This window comes from Prionailurus viverrinus, chromosome D1, assembly GCF_022837055.1.
Source record: "Prionailurus viverrinus isolate Anna chromosome D1, UM_Priviv_1.0, whole genome shotgun sequence".
Classification (NCBI taxonomy): domain Eukaryota; kingdom Metazoa; phylum Chordata; class Mammalia; order Carnivora; family Felidae; genus Prionailurus; species Prionailurus viverrinus.
In genome coordinates this window covers 68485290-68498111 of record NC_062570.1, presented here as the reverse complement: position 1 = coordinate 68498111, position 12822 = coordinate 68485290, and positions in this window count along the sequence as shown.

The following is a 12822-nucleotide window of genomic DNA, read 5'->3' as shown; positions in this document are numbered from 1 at the left end:
ATTTAAGAAAGCACTAAGCTAGGGAGTGCTTGGGTGGCTCAGTTGGTTAAACGTCCAACTCCTTCTCAGATCACGATCTCACAGTTTGTGCGTTCAAGCCCTGCGTCAGGCTTTGTGCTAACAGTGCAGATCCTAGAGCCTGCTATGAGTTCTGTGTCTCCCTCTCTCTCTCCCCCTCTGCTGCTCATGCTCTGTCTCTCAAAAATAAACAAACATTAAAAAAAAAAACCCACTAAAGGGGCGCCTGGGTGGCTCAGTCGGTTAAGCGCCAACTTCAGCTCAGGTCACGATCTCGCAGTCTGTGAGTTCGAGCCCCGCATCGGGCACTGGGCTGATGGCTCAGAGCCTGTAGCCTGCTTCCGGTTCTGTGTCTCCCTCTCTCTCTGCCCCTCCCCCGTTCATGCTGTGTCTCTCTCTGTCTCAAAAATAAATAAAAATGTTAAAATAAAATAAAATAAAATAAATCAATAAAAAAAACCCCACTAAGATATATTGATTAATTTATTTATGAATTGAACATATGTCCTTCTATTACTGGCTAACATCCCAAGACGTCATAAACAAGGCAACATTCATCATTAAGGATGGTGAATGTAAACCCATATTTCAAGTATCTTCTTTTTAAAAAAATTTTTTTTTAATGTTTATTTATTTTTGAGACAGAGAGAGACAGAGTATGAGCGGGGAAGGGGCAGAGAGAGAGGGAGACACAGAATGTGAAGCAGGCTCCAGGCTCTGAGCTGTCAGCATAGATCCCGACGCGGGGCTCGAACTCACGAACTGTGAGATCATGACCTGAGCTGAAGTCGGACGCCTAACTGACTGAGCCACCCAGGCGTCCCTCAAGTATCTTCTTGATAGTTTCATAAACATTTGTCTGACCATCACACTAGTCAAAACTTTAACTTCCTGAGATATGTGAGTGAGGTGTTGTACCAAGAGGAGAAGTGTTCACTCTGCTATTTTCTTGTTTCCTTGTGCTTACAAGGAGTATCGTAATGTACTTAAGAGCACTGACCGGAGACAGGTTGCCTGCTCTGGGTTAAGAACTAGCAACTTTAAACTCTTGGTGCCCCAGTCTCCTCATGTTTAAAATGGAGTAAAAAAGTCCTAACTTCACTGGGTTTTTTGTGCAGGTTAAATGAATTAATAGAGACAAAGCACTTAGGATAGTGGCTGGTGTGTAGTAAATGCTATGTAAGTATTTGATATATCGTTGGCATTATATTCCAGCTGTTGTTTTTTGTTTGTTGTTGTTTTGTTCTTGTTTTTTGTTGTTTGTTTTCGTAAGAATCTTTTAAATTTTTTTTTTTTTTTCAACGTTTATTTATTTTTGGGACAGAGAGAGACAGAGCATGAATGGGGGAGGGGCAGAGAGAGAGGGAGACACAGAATCGGAAACAGGCTCCAGGCTCCGAGCCATCAGCCCAGAGCCTGATGCGGGGCTCGAACTCACGGGCCGCGAGATCGTGACCTGGCTGAAGTCGGACGCTTAACCGACTGCGCCACCCAGGCGCCCCTCGTAAGAATCTTTTAAAGCCAAGTGAGGGCAAGTTAGTTAAAACCAGATAACGTAATCTGTAAATCTACCTCACTGAACCCTCAGTGACCCTGTCTTTACTGTGGAAACTCCCCTTACCCTTTTCCCTTAAAGTGACCAGGGTACCATATGCACTGAGAGGCCATCAGACATGCATACCAAGTGAGGGTGCCGATGTCAATCCACGCATGAAATGTAAGTAAATCTTAATTTTTCCTCCTTTTTTTTTTTTTTTTTTGATAAAAAGTAAATGTGTATGTGTGTGTATTCGAGTATTTTCTTCTCACACCTCAGTGGATTTCTAGGGTATTCCCTGTGATGAGCCCTCCCCACTTGGGAGGCCCATGTGCTGGAATGCACCCCTGAGAATAGAACCATGGTCTGCCGTGGAGAGCTGACAGCTGCGGAAGCAGGACCTGAGCAAGCCTGAGCTTTGGGCAGGGAAACAAACCTGGGGGCGAAAAAGGGCAGGCAGAGCAAAGGAAACCTGGCAAGAGCCCATGAGTGGGATTCCAGCTTTTTTCTTTTCTTTTTCAGTGTCCATGTTCACCTTTACTATGGGTTGGTTTTTTAAAAGGGGGAAAATCCAGGGGCACCTGGGTGGCTCAGTCTGTTGAGCGTCTGACTTCTGCTCAGGTTATGATCTCATGGCTGTGGGTTTGAGTCCACGCTGCGCTCTGTGCTGGCAGCTCAGAGCCTGGAGCCTGCTTCGGATTCTGTGTCTCCCTCTCTCTGCCCCTCCCCTCCCCTGCTCGTGCTCTGTCTCTCTCTCTCAAAATAAATAGACATTAAATTTAAAAAATAATAATAAAAAGGGGGGAAGCTGTAGGGCAATGTGAATTGCCTGGCTTTCACTGCCACTGGAGTAGCTAGGTTTGAGTTGTATTTTGATAGCCTCTGGAGAATATCTTCTGGAATGGTAGTTACTTCTGGAGGTGTAGATGTTCTCAGCAGATTCTCATAAGAAGAAATTACAGGAGAAGAGGGATCTGCAAAACTCTCAAAACACTTCTCTGAATTAAAACGAGTGATGTACAATCTTTCATTTCCAAATCATTTGATGAACTGTTTGTTTCTGATAATGGATAATTTGTGGATCCCAAAGCTGTACTGTTCTTCGTAGAAGGAATTTTCAAACCAGGAGTGCAGAATGTGGGTGCCAAAGGAGAATCTGTATAGTTGCCATCATTTTTTTTCAACTGCTGGATTATGAGGCCAGGAGTAGCAAAGAAACGATCACTGGTCCATGGTTCTGATTCTATAGGCTTCTCATTTTTATTCTCCTTAGGTGTAATCCTGCTCTGAGGGATCTTCCCGGACAAGTCAGTGAGGGCAGGGGGTATCCGCTCCAACACGTTCCCATAGCACAGAGCTGTTCAGCAAGTGTGCACTGGGCACCTATTGGGGCCCAGCACTTCACCAACTGTCTGAGAGTAAGTGGTCACTTCTGCAAGGAATTTATAGTCTGACTGAGATGACCAATGCCAATATTGACTTTCAATAGGAATGATTATTTGTGTCTATTAATATGTAAATATACATACAATTTATGAATAAATCTCCTAGCACAGAATGCTATAACTTACAGATGAAGGGATTACTCTGCCCTTTCTGAGTCTTCAGAGGGATGGCCTTCTTAAGGAAGAAGATGCTGCCTGAGACAAGTATTGAAAGAACAAACTTTTTCTGACTAGTGTTAAAAAACAAACAAAACCCCAAAACATCTTCTTTTAACTGTATATTAAAAATGCCACAGTTTGAATAGAGCCACTGTCAACACTAGAATGTAAACCCCACGAGGATGTTTGTCTATGTTCACTGCTATCTGCCTCATGCCAATGGTCATACTTGGTACACAGTGGTTCTCGTTTGTCAAACGAATTAATGAATGACTAGAGAGACCCTGTCTGTGAAGTATTAGGTAGGAGACTTTGTATTCTCCCTTTGAGTCACAGAACAAGTACTGTGGGAATCCTGGACGTAGTCGAGTTCAAATTCTCCTGCTCAAAAACTAAGGCCCAGGGAGTCAAGTAATCCACTCAAGGCAATCCAGGAAGCCAGGTCTAGAACAGGGGGTAGGGCTCCTATTTCCTAACTCCTTACCCAGTTGTTCTCTTTATGACCCAATGGCACTTCCCCAGAAGTACCAGATGGCCACAACTCATCTTTCACTCATCAGACCTTCTCAAGTGCCAGGAATGAATCCGATTCCAGAAGGTTAAGGGAAACGGAGACACAGGAGAGATTTTTCTCTCCAACTGCTGTATCTGTGTCTGGCTTCCCTGGAGACCAATAGATTTAGTTGTTATAGGTCCTTCTCCAAGGAATGAAGAAGAAATAAAGTAGCAATAAATAGGCAGATATAAATTGTGTAATATAAACACATTCTCTAAGTAGTTACTTCTATTATTTCCCAAGCAGACCAACCATGCTGAGTAGCCCAATTGGTCTTCAACAGGAATTTGCCCTGAACATCTCAAGAGTTCCTTATTGTTCTTATGGGTGCATTTTGAACACACAGATATTCATAAATATAACATGAATATGTATTCATACAATATATGAATGTTTATGAAATGGATGTATAATTTATAAATTATTATTTTATTAAACATAAAAGATATAGATAGATAGATCCAACAACCCAGAATTTTAAGTTTTAGGAATAAAATATGACTTTCCCGTAACACCCTCTAGTCTTTGCATAATGCTATTATCTCAAAGTAAACTCTGCCACCTTTCTTTAAAAAAAAAATTGTTTTAATGTTTATTTATTTTTGAAGGACAGAGAGACAGACTGTGAGCAGGGGAGGGGCAGAGAGAGAGGGAGACATAGAGTCCGAAATGAGCTCCAGGCTCTGAGCTGTCAGCACAGAGCCTGACACAGGGCTCGAACTCACAAACTGCAAGATCATGAGCTGAGCTGAAGTCAGATGCTTAAAGGACTGAGCCACTCAGGCACCCCTGCCACCCTTTCTAAGTAGGGACTTTCCTCAACCTTACTAGGTTTTTTCCCTTTTTAAACTTAACTTCGTGTCTACTAGTTTGAATTTTCAGGTCTTAGTTGTTTGTGAATTCTACCTCCTAAATATATCTCAAAACTGCCCAGTTTTGTCCATCTCTAGTCACAAGCTAGGTCAATCCACTATCACCTCTCAGTTAAGACTAATGAAATAACTTCCCAATTCTATTTCCTCCCTCCATGCTTTTCCCACACAGTAGTTAGAACCATCTCTTAAAAAAAAGAATCATATAACTCTTTTGTTTACACTCACTAATTCTTGCCACAGCTCATAAGGTAAAGACCAGAGTCTTTGGTGTGGTGAACAGGCCCTTCAGGATCTGTCTTCTGCCTTCTGCCTTCTCACCAGCTTCCTCTTGGGCATGCTCCTCCTGGATCTTTGCATTTCAGTCACTTTCTTTCAGCTCCTGAGAGCAGTCAGTGTCCTTTGCACATGTTGTTTCAACTTCCTGCAATGCTCTCTAGTATGGTGCTTTCCTCCACCCCATACACGTCCTTTGCCCAGTCATTTTCTACCTATCCCTCAGAGTTCAGCTCAATCAGCACCCCTTCTAGAAAGCCTTTCTCCCTCTTTGGATAAGTCAGGTGACTTGTCATATCCTCTCTTAGCAATTCGTTTTCCTCCTTTTTAGCACTTACCGTAATTGTAATTTAAAAATTATGGTATTAGTTCTTCAACATTTGTCTAACCCAATAGAATGTAAGTTCTGTCAGAGCCAGATTATTCATCACTGTCACGACTTCGGCAGAAATAAATACCTCTGGAATGAATACAGAAAATAAGAATAATTTTTTAAACCAAAGGTGTTTATTACAAAAGGGAAAAGTCAGTAAGGAAAGCGAGGTCACAGTTTTAAGTAAACATAAATCTACACTGAGAAACAGTACTAGACACTGCCCTAAATGAAAATCCACACAGACACACACACTCGCACTTACACTGGGTACCTCTCAGAAAACGGATAAAAGGAAAACATTTGCACCTCCCGTGAGAGAAATCTCGATAAGCAGGAAGGAAGCAGGCAGGGTCTTAGATCAGGTGACTGGTAGTTGAGGGCTTGGCCACCAACTGAGGGAGATACAACCTCACCCTAGCTAGGCAACTGGGGCTCACCTCCTCTGGAGGGTCTTCCAAGCTGCCTCCCCATGAACTTGGCTGATGCCAGAGAAGCACTGAGACGGATAAAACTTGCTGGGACACACCAGGTTCCTGGAGCTAGAGACAGGTAGAAGCCTGAGGTTCTCTCCAGATCAGGTACCTGGGTGGGGAAGGAGTGATTTCAGCAGCTGAGCCTCACCCAGAGGCCCAGCATTCTGCCTCAGAGCAGCACTGTGCAGTGGGGAGGTGACCGTGGATGTCAAGGAAAAAGCAACACGCGGTGTCTTTGGCGGCTGTCAGTGCCTAGGGGCAGAATAAGTGAAGTGTATGACACACTCCTCCCTCAACTCCTAGCTGTTCATCAAGAAGCTGAATGGACTAGTGAGGCAGAACCTCTAGTCCCAAGATCCTCTGATACTGTTGCTTTTCTGGTACAATTGTACTCAGGCTGGTGGCTTGGGAAGACCAAATCTAATCCCATCGAAAAATATTTCAATAAGGTTATTAATTTATAGCTATGTTATAAACTATGACTCTATTGTTTGTAGGATCTTAGGGATTCTACAAAAGAAGTATATGGGTAATTATTTATTAGGAGCTCGCATCAAAAAAAATACCAACTGTCTATCTTTTTATGGTATTTGATGTTCTTTTTTTTTAACTTGTGACAGAAGAGGGTTCATCTGGTTGGGTAGATTTTTTAAAAAAAATTTTTAATGTTTATTTATTTTTGAGAGAGAGAGAGAGACAGAGAGAGAGAGAGAGTGAGCAGGGGAGGAGCAGAGAGACAGGGAGACACAGAATCTGAAGCAGGCTCCAGGCTCCAAGCTGTCAGCACAGAGCCCGATGTGGGGCTCAAACTCACAAGCTGTGAGATCATGACCTGAGCCGAAGTCGGACACCCAACTGTCTGAGCCATCCAGGCGCCCCTGGTTGGGTAGATTTGTAACTCGACTTTCGGCTAACAGTGAATACTCATCTCGATTGTGCTAACCCACACAGCTACACGAAATAAAAGACTGGTTACAGAGAAGATTCTTGACCAAAGATAAGTGAATATTCATAGGAATGTGATGTACAGCTTGAGAACTTATTTGTGAATTAAAAGTTAATTAAAGGATGTCCACAATGGCTGATTTACCACAGAGCATCCGGTCTTTCCCTGTGTGAACCATTTTATGCATTTCAGTGAGGGGGCAGTGGAGCTGGTGGGAGCTGAAGGGCCCTCTCTAGGGGTTCATTGCAGAAAGATGAGCAAAGAGGAAGGAAAGAAGCCTGGATCTTGGAGAAACCACAGGATGCCCCTTGGAAACGTGCAAAATGATTGGGAAGAATCTAAGTGGGGTTGGATTTTGTAGAGAGTAGAGGGGGAGTGGGTGGTAGGGGAAGGCTAGATCAAGGCATATGTAGGATTTGGGATTATGTAGTGGTTTTTTCTTTTTTCTGTCTATTTTTCATGTTATGCTTTACTTGATGTGACCTGAAAAAGACAAGCCAGCTAAATTTATATTCCCCAGTGAGTACGGATAGGCACATAGGCGCTCTATGCATGTTTACTGATTTGAAATGAATAGAACAGGGAAAGTTTCTGTCTAGAGTGTTTAAGAATATATTCAAAACAATGGCTCCTATCAATTGAACTACACGTTGCACATTATGCTACCTGTTTCACATTTCATCCTAACTAATCTCAGGTGAATGTTTTTAAGTTCCTGTTTTACAGGGAAGGATATCGAGGCTCAGAGAGGTTAAGTCACTCGTCTAAGTTACAGCCAGTAAGTGGCAAAGCCAAGGGTCAAATTAAGAATTGACTGATTCCACAGCCTGTGTTCCACTTTCCCATGCTGTTCTGTTTATCTGCGTTACTAAGACTACTCAGAAGTAAGATCACTTTCCCGAGTGATATTAATCAGATTTCCTGTGGAATCATTACTTATATATATTTATTCTCTAATGTGTGAACTCCTAGGGTAGAGAGAGCTGTCTAATTCATCTTTTGTCCCTACTGCTTAGCACGATGACTGGTACATAATAATAATAGCTTTCATTGAGTATTAGTGTTAAACACAGTTCAAAGTGCTTTATGTACATTAACTTAATCCTCACAATAACTTTATAAGCTATACACTATTATTATCTTCATTCTACAGATAAAGAAATGGAGCCACAAAGAGGCTAAGTAATTTGCTCAATTTATCATAGAGGCTTTTAGTGTTCACCCTTCCCTGGGTCTCCTCTCTATCTAAGCATGTGGGAGGATGATTTTCTTACCCTCTTGGAGTTAGGTGGTCTTGTGACAATAAGCAATGAGTAGAATTGATATGCGTCACTTCTGTGCTATGAGTCACTTCTTCGCTGAAGCATTTCTTTTTATTTGAGAGAGAGAGAGAAAGAGAGAGCACAAGCATGAGCAGGGGAGGAGCAGAGGGAAAGGGAGATAGAGCCTTAAGCAGGCTCCATGTCCAGTAGGGAGCCTGACTCCAGGCTTAGTCTCACAACCATGAAATCACAACCCGAGCTGAAATCAAGAGTTGGATGCTCAGCTAACTGAGCCACCCAGACACCCCTGAAGCATTGGGTTGCTGGTATGAGACCCTCCAGTACTCAAGATCCTGACATGTATATACACAGCTAAAGATGCTAGAGTCTCTATCACCCTGGATCGCTGAGTGATTATGTAGGGCACAGCTCTCTCCCTCACGTGGGAAATGTAGCTTGAGTAGGAATATATCAAGGTGTTTAAAAAAAATTTTTTTTTTTTTATTTTTTTAAAAAAAATTTTTTTTTTCAACGTTTATTTATTTTTGGGACAGAGAGAGACAGAGCATGAACGGGGGAGGGGCAGAGAGAGAGAGGGAGACACAGAATCGGAAACAGGCTCCAGGCTCTGAGCCATCAGCCCAGAGCCCGACGCGGGGCTCGAACTCACGGACCGCGAGATCGTGACCTGGCTGAAGTCGGACGCTCAACCAACTGCGCCACCCAGGCGCCCCTAAAAAAATTTTTTTTTAACAAGGTATTTTAAGTAACAGAGATTTCAGTTGTCATCTGTTACACATGGTACAGACTTAAATATATAGCCCCTCCCCCAAACTCAATTAGTTGAAAATCTAATCCCCAATGTGATGGTATTTCGAGGTGGTAGGGACTTTGGTGGTGACTAGATCATGAGGGCAGATCCCTTTCATGAGTGGTATTAGCACCCTTATAAAAGAGACCCCAGCGAGCTCCCTAGCCTCTTCTGCCGTGGATGACACAGTGAGAAGATAGCTGTTTATTAACCATGAAGTGGGCTCTCACCAGATAGTGAATCTGTTAGTGCCTTGATCTCAGACTTCCAGCTTCCAGAACTGTGGGAGAGAAATGTTTGTTATTTATAGGCTGCCCAATCTATGGTATTTTTGTTACAGCAGCCCAAACTGACTGAGACACCATAGCAAATCTAACTTATCTTGACTGTTACATGGGATCAGAACTCTGGTAAGTGATAGAGATTTAAATCCAGGCAGTTGGCTTTGAAGTCCATGCCTTAAATCACTGCCCCATACTAAGTAGTAAGTGTCAACTGAATGAATGACAACTAAGTGAATAAATAAATACAAGGCCTCTGTTATTCACTCATGCTTAGTGATCAGAATCTAGCTTTGATGGGGGTTGAATACTTTCCTTTTTCTAAGAGTATGCTCTCATTTCATCTTGACACATGGGACAAGTGAGATGAAGAGATCCGATCACGCCAACATTTATCTCGACCTTGTCTTTTGAAGACATTTAGCTAAGTTAGCTTTCAGATCTCATTAAAATTGAAACACTTGGTTATTTCAATTCAGTCATTTTTGACTCTGTATTTGAAATGACAACACTATAAATCAAATGTAACTTTAATCACAATTGGACTCTTCGATAACTAACAAAAGGCACAGTCAATTTGGTAATAAAAAGACAGTTCTCCATAGATGCTTTTGAATTTATTTTGAAAATTGTAAATAATAAAAAAAAAAATCTAGCAACATTTCAGAGACTAACATGCAGGCAAAAGTAACTCATATTTCAAACTACCTATTGCTGCTTTCATTTTTACATTATCTTTATAGTTTCTTTTATGTGATTGTAATCAGATTATGTCTTTATATATTATTTTACTTAATATTATAAATATTTTTCAAAATTTCTTTAAAAAAATTTTTTTTAACGTTTATTTTTGAGAGAGACAGAGTGCGAGTGGGGGAGGGGCAGAGAGAGAGAGAGAGAGAGAGAGAGAGAGAGAGAGAGACACAGAATCCTAAGCAGGCTTCAGGCTCTGAGCTGTCAGCACAGAGTGCAACACGGGGCTCGAACTCACGAACCGCGAGATCTTGACCTGAGCTGAAGTCGACGCTTCTGATAGCCATCCAGGCGCCTCTATTTTTCAAAATTTCTTAAAACAGGAGTTCATACGGGGTGCCTGGGTGGCTCAGTCGGTTAAGGGGCCGACTTCAGCTCAGGTCATGATCTCACAGTTTGTGGGTTTGATCCCTGCATTGAGCCCTGTGCTGACAGCTCAAGGATTCTGTGTCTCCCTCTCTCTGCCCCACCCTCCCCAGCTCATGCTCTGTCTCTCTCTCTCAAAAATAAATAAACGTTAAAAAAACACAACAAAACCAAGAGTTCATAGTTATGGCGTCAAAGCACCATTATTTATTTATTTATTTATTGTTTTTTTTTTTTTTTTAAGTTTATTTATTTTGAGAGAGAGAGAGAGAGGGAGGAGAGCGAGCGCACGCGCTGGGGAGGGACAGAGAAAGAAGGAGAGAGGGAATCCCAAGTAGGCTCTATGCTGACAGCCCAGAGCCTGACTTGAGGCTTACAAACTGCAAGATCATTCATTACCTGAGCTGAAATCAAGAGTTGGATGCTTAACTGACTGAGTCACCCAGATGCTCCCACCATAATTTAATTAATCAGTCTCACAGTTTGGGACATCTATGTAGATACCTTGCTTTGTTTTTTAACTTATTAAAAACAGACTGATGTGAATAGGTTTATTGTACAGTTTGTTAAAGAGCACATATGACTTTGGTGTGTGACATTGAAGAAAAGTCAACTTTATCTATTTGCAGTTTATAGGACAGGTAAAAATATCTAATTAGAATCTACTGTCTTCTACATTGACAAGTCATGGAAGGAGATATAGGGCCAGGATCAGACCCAGTTTTCTTGACATTTGATTGCATTCTGTGTTCTCATGTCTTATGGGTGACAGCATTTGTTATGTCAAAGTGTATTAGTCAGCTTGGGCTGCCATAACAAAATACTATTGACTGGGTGGCTTAAATAATAGGAATTAATTTTTTCACAGTTCTGGAGGCTGGAAGGTCAAAATCAGGGTGTCAGCATGGCCAGGTTCTGGTGAGGGCTCTCTTCGTAGCTTGCCTTCTTTCTGTGTCCTCGGATGGCAGAGAGAGAGAGAGAGAGAGAGAGAGAGAGAGAGAGAGAGAGAGAAAGATCTCTCTTCATATAAGGCCACAGTTCTTTGGAATTAGGTCCTACCTTTATTACCTCATTCAACTTTATTTATTTATTTATTTATTTACCTCATTCAACTTTAATTACTTCCTAAAGACCCTACCCAGATACAGTCACACTGGGGGGGGGGGGGTTAGGGCTTCAACATATTAATGTGTGTGGAGGGGGGAGGACACACAGTTCAGCTCATAGCAAAGTGTCACTAAAGAACCACAGTCTAATGGTCAAAGAGAATGGGACCTGATTCAATTTTAACAGGTTTCTAAAATTTACTAGTTTTCTGGGAGACCCCACACACATTTTTTTCTTTTCTTCTGACACTTATGTCAGGTTTACCAAGTTTCCCCTTGGGCCTTACTTAGCACCAGGGAGACCAGATCTCTGACCCCATCCCAGTTACTAAAGTGGCATCTATTTCTGGAATAGTTGTAGTCTGCCCTTTCCCCTTGATTATTTCCCCGTTACTGCATTTGTATTTTTGTTAGCTAATTCATATTTTCTTTCCAGGAAGATATAAAGTAGAAATTAACGAAACAGACAATGATTCCAGAAGTGGTGACCATTTGGTTTCCTTTTTTTATGTACTATCAGTTTATAGTGGTATGTCTATTTTTCACTGGAACATATTGTACTTAACAACAAAGAAACAGTGGCTGATTTTCTTCCTACAGGGGCTTAATATTTTCCCCATATAATATGTATTAGTCTGTGTCTGAGGCTTTTATCTTTTCTAACATGTAAATAACCTTAAGGACTGATTAAGTTTTATCAAACGTAAAACATTCATATCCTTTAAGAAGCCAACATGAATATAATCAATTTGCCAAAAATGCGTGCACCCTGAACTAAGTTGCAAGGTCCTGAATGTACCAGATTATAATGAAAATATCTCCTTAACCATGAATGCAGTGGTTAAAATTTAATGCAACATTAACAGTGAAGTATGGCTCTTCTAATGGTCTCTGCTCCTACTTTCTAAAAGCTAAGGGAGGATTTATGCTACAAACAGGACTCTATATTCATGGAAATATGCAGCTTAGTTTTTAAATATCTCCAGTACATAAAAAGGCCATTTGCTCTGTTTTATGTTTTCATGTATTTATTAGTTTGTAATAACAACCATGACCCCCAGAGGCTGGACATTTTCTGGGAGCTAATGATCTGTCAGGGTTAAAGGCCCAAAGCTTCATGCTGAGAACATTAATCAGTCCACCAGCCCTTAACAGGCAATACCCTCTTCCATCAGTCATTGTGACTCAGGTCCTGCAAGTCAGAGCATGAGGTTTGGAAAGCCTCGACTGTGGGCTGGCTTTGCTGAATACCACAGCACACTGCTAATCATACATGTGTAAACCACTGTCAGAAAATTTGCACTGCAGGGGGCATATCTTCTATGATTGTCACTCTTCTAAAGCCTTGAACCTGTATTTCAAAAATTCAGAATATGGGACAGATCATCATTAACTACCTTTTCAAGCCAATGGTCAAGCAGCATTAAAAATACTGCAAAATGTTTTCATACGATTGAACCCTATTTAAAAAAAAGCATTTTTTGACAATTTTAAAACTATGATGGATTTTGTAAACAGGAAAATCACAATGAGCCCAATATTCCATTGGTTTTGTTTACAACCGTATTACCATTAACTGAACCCG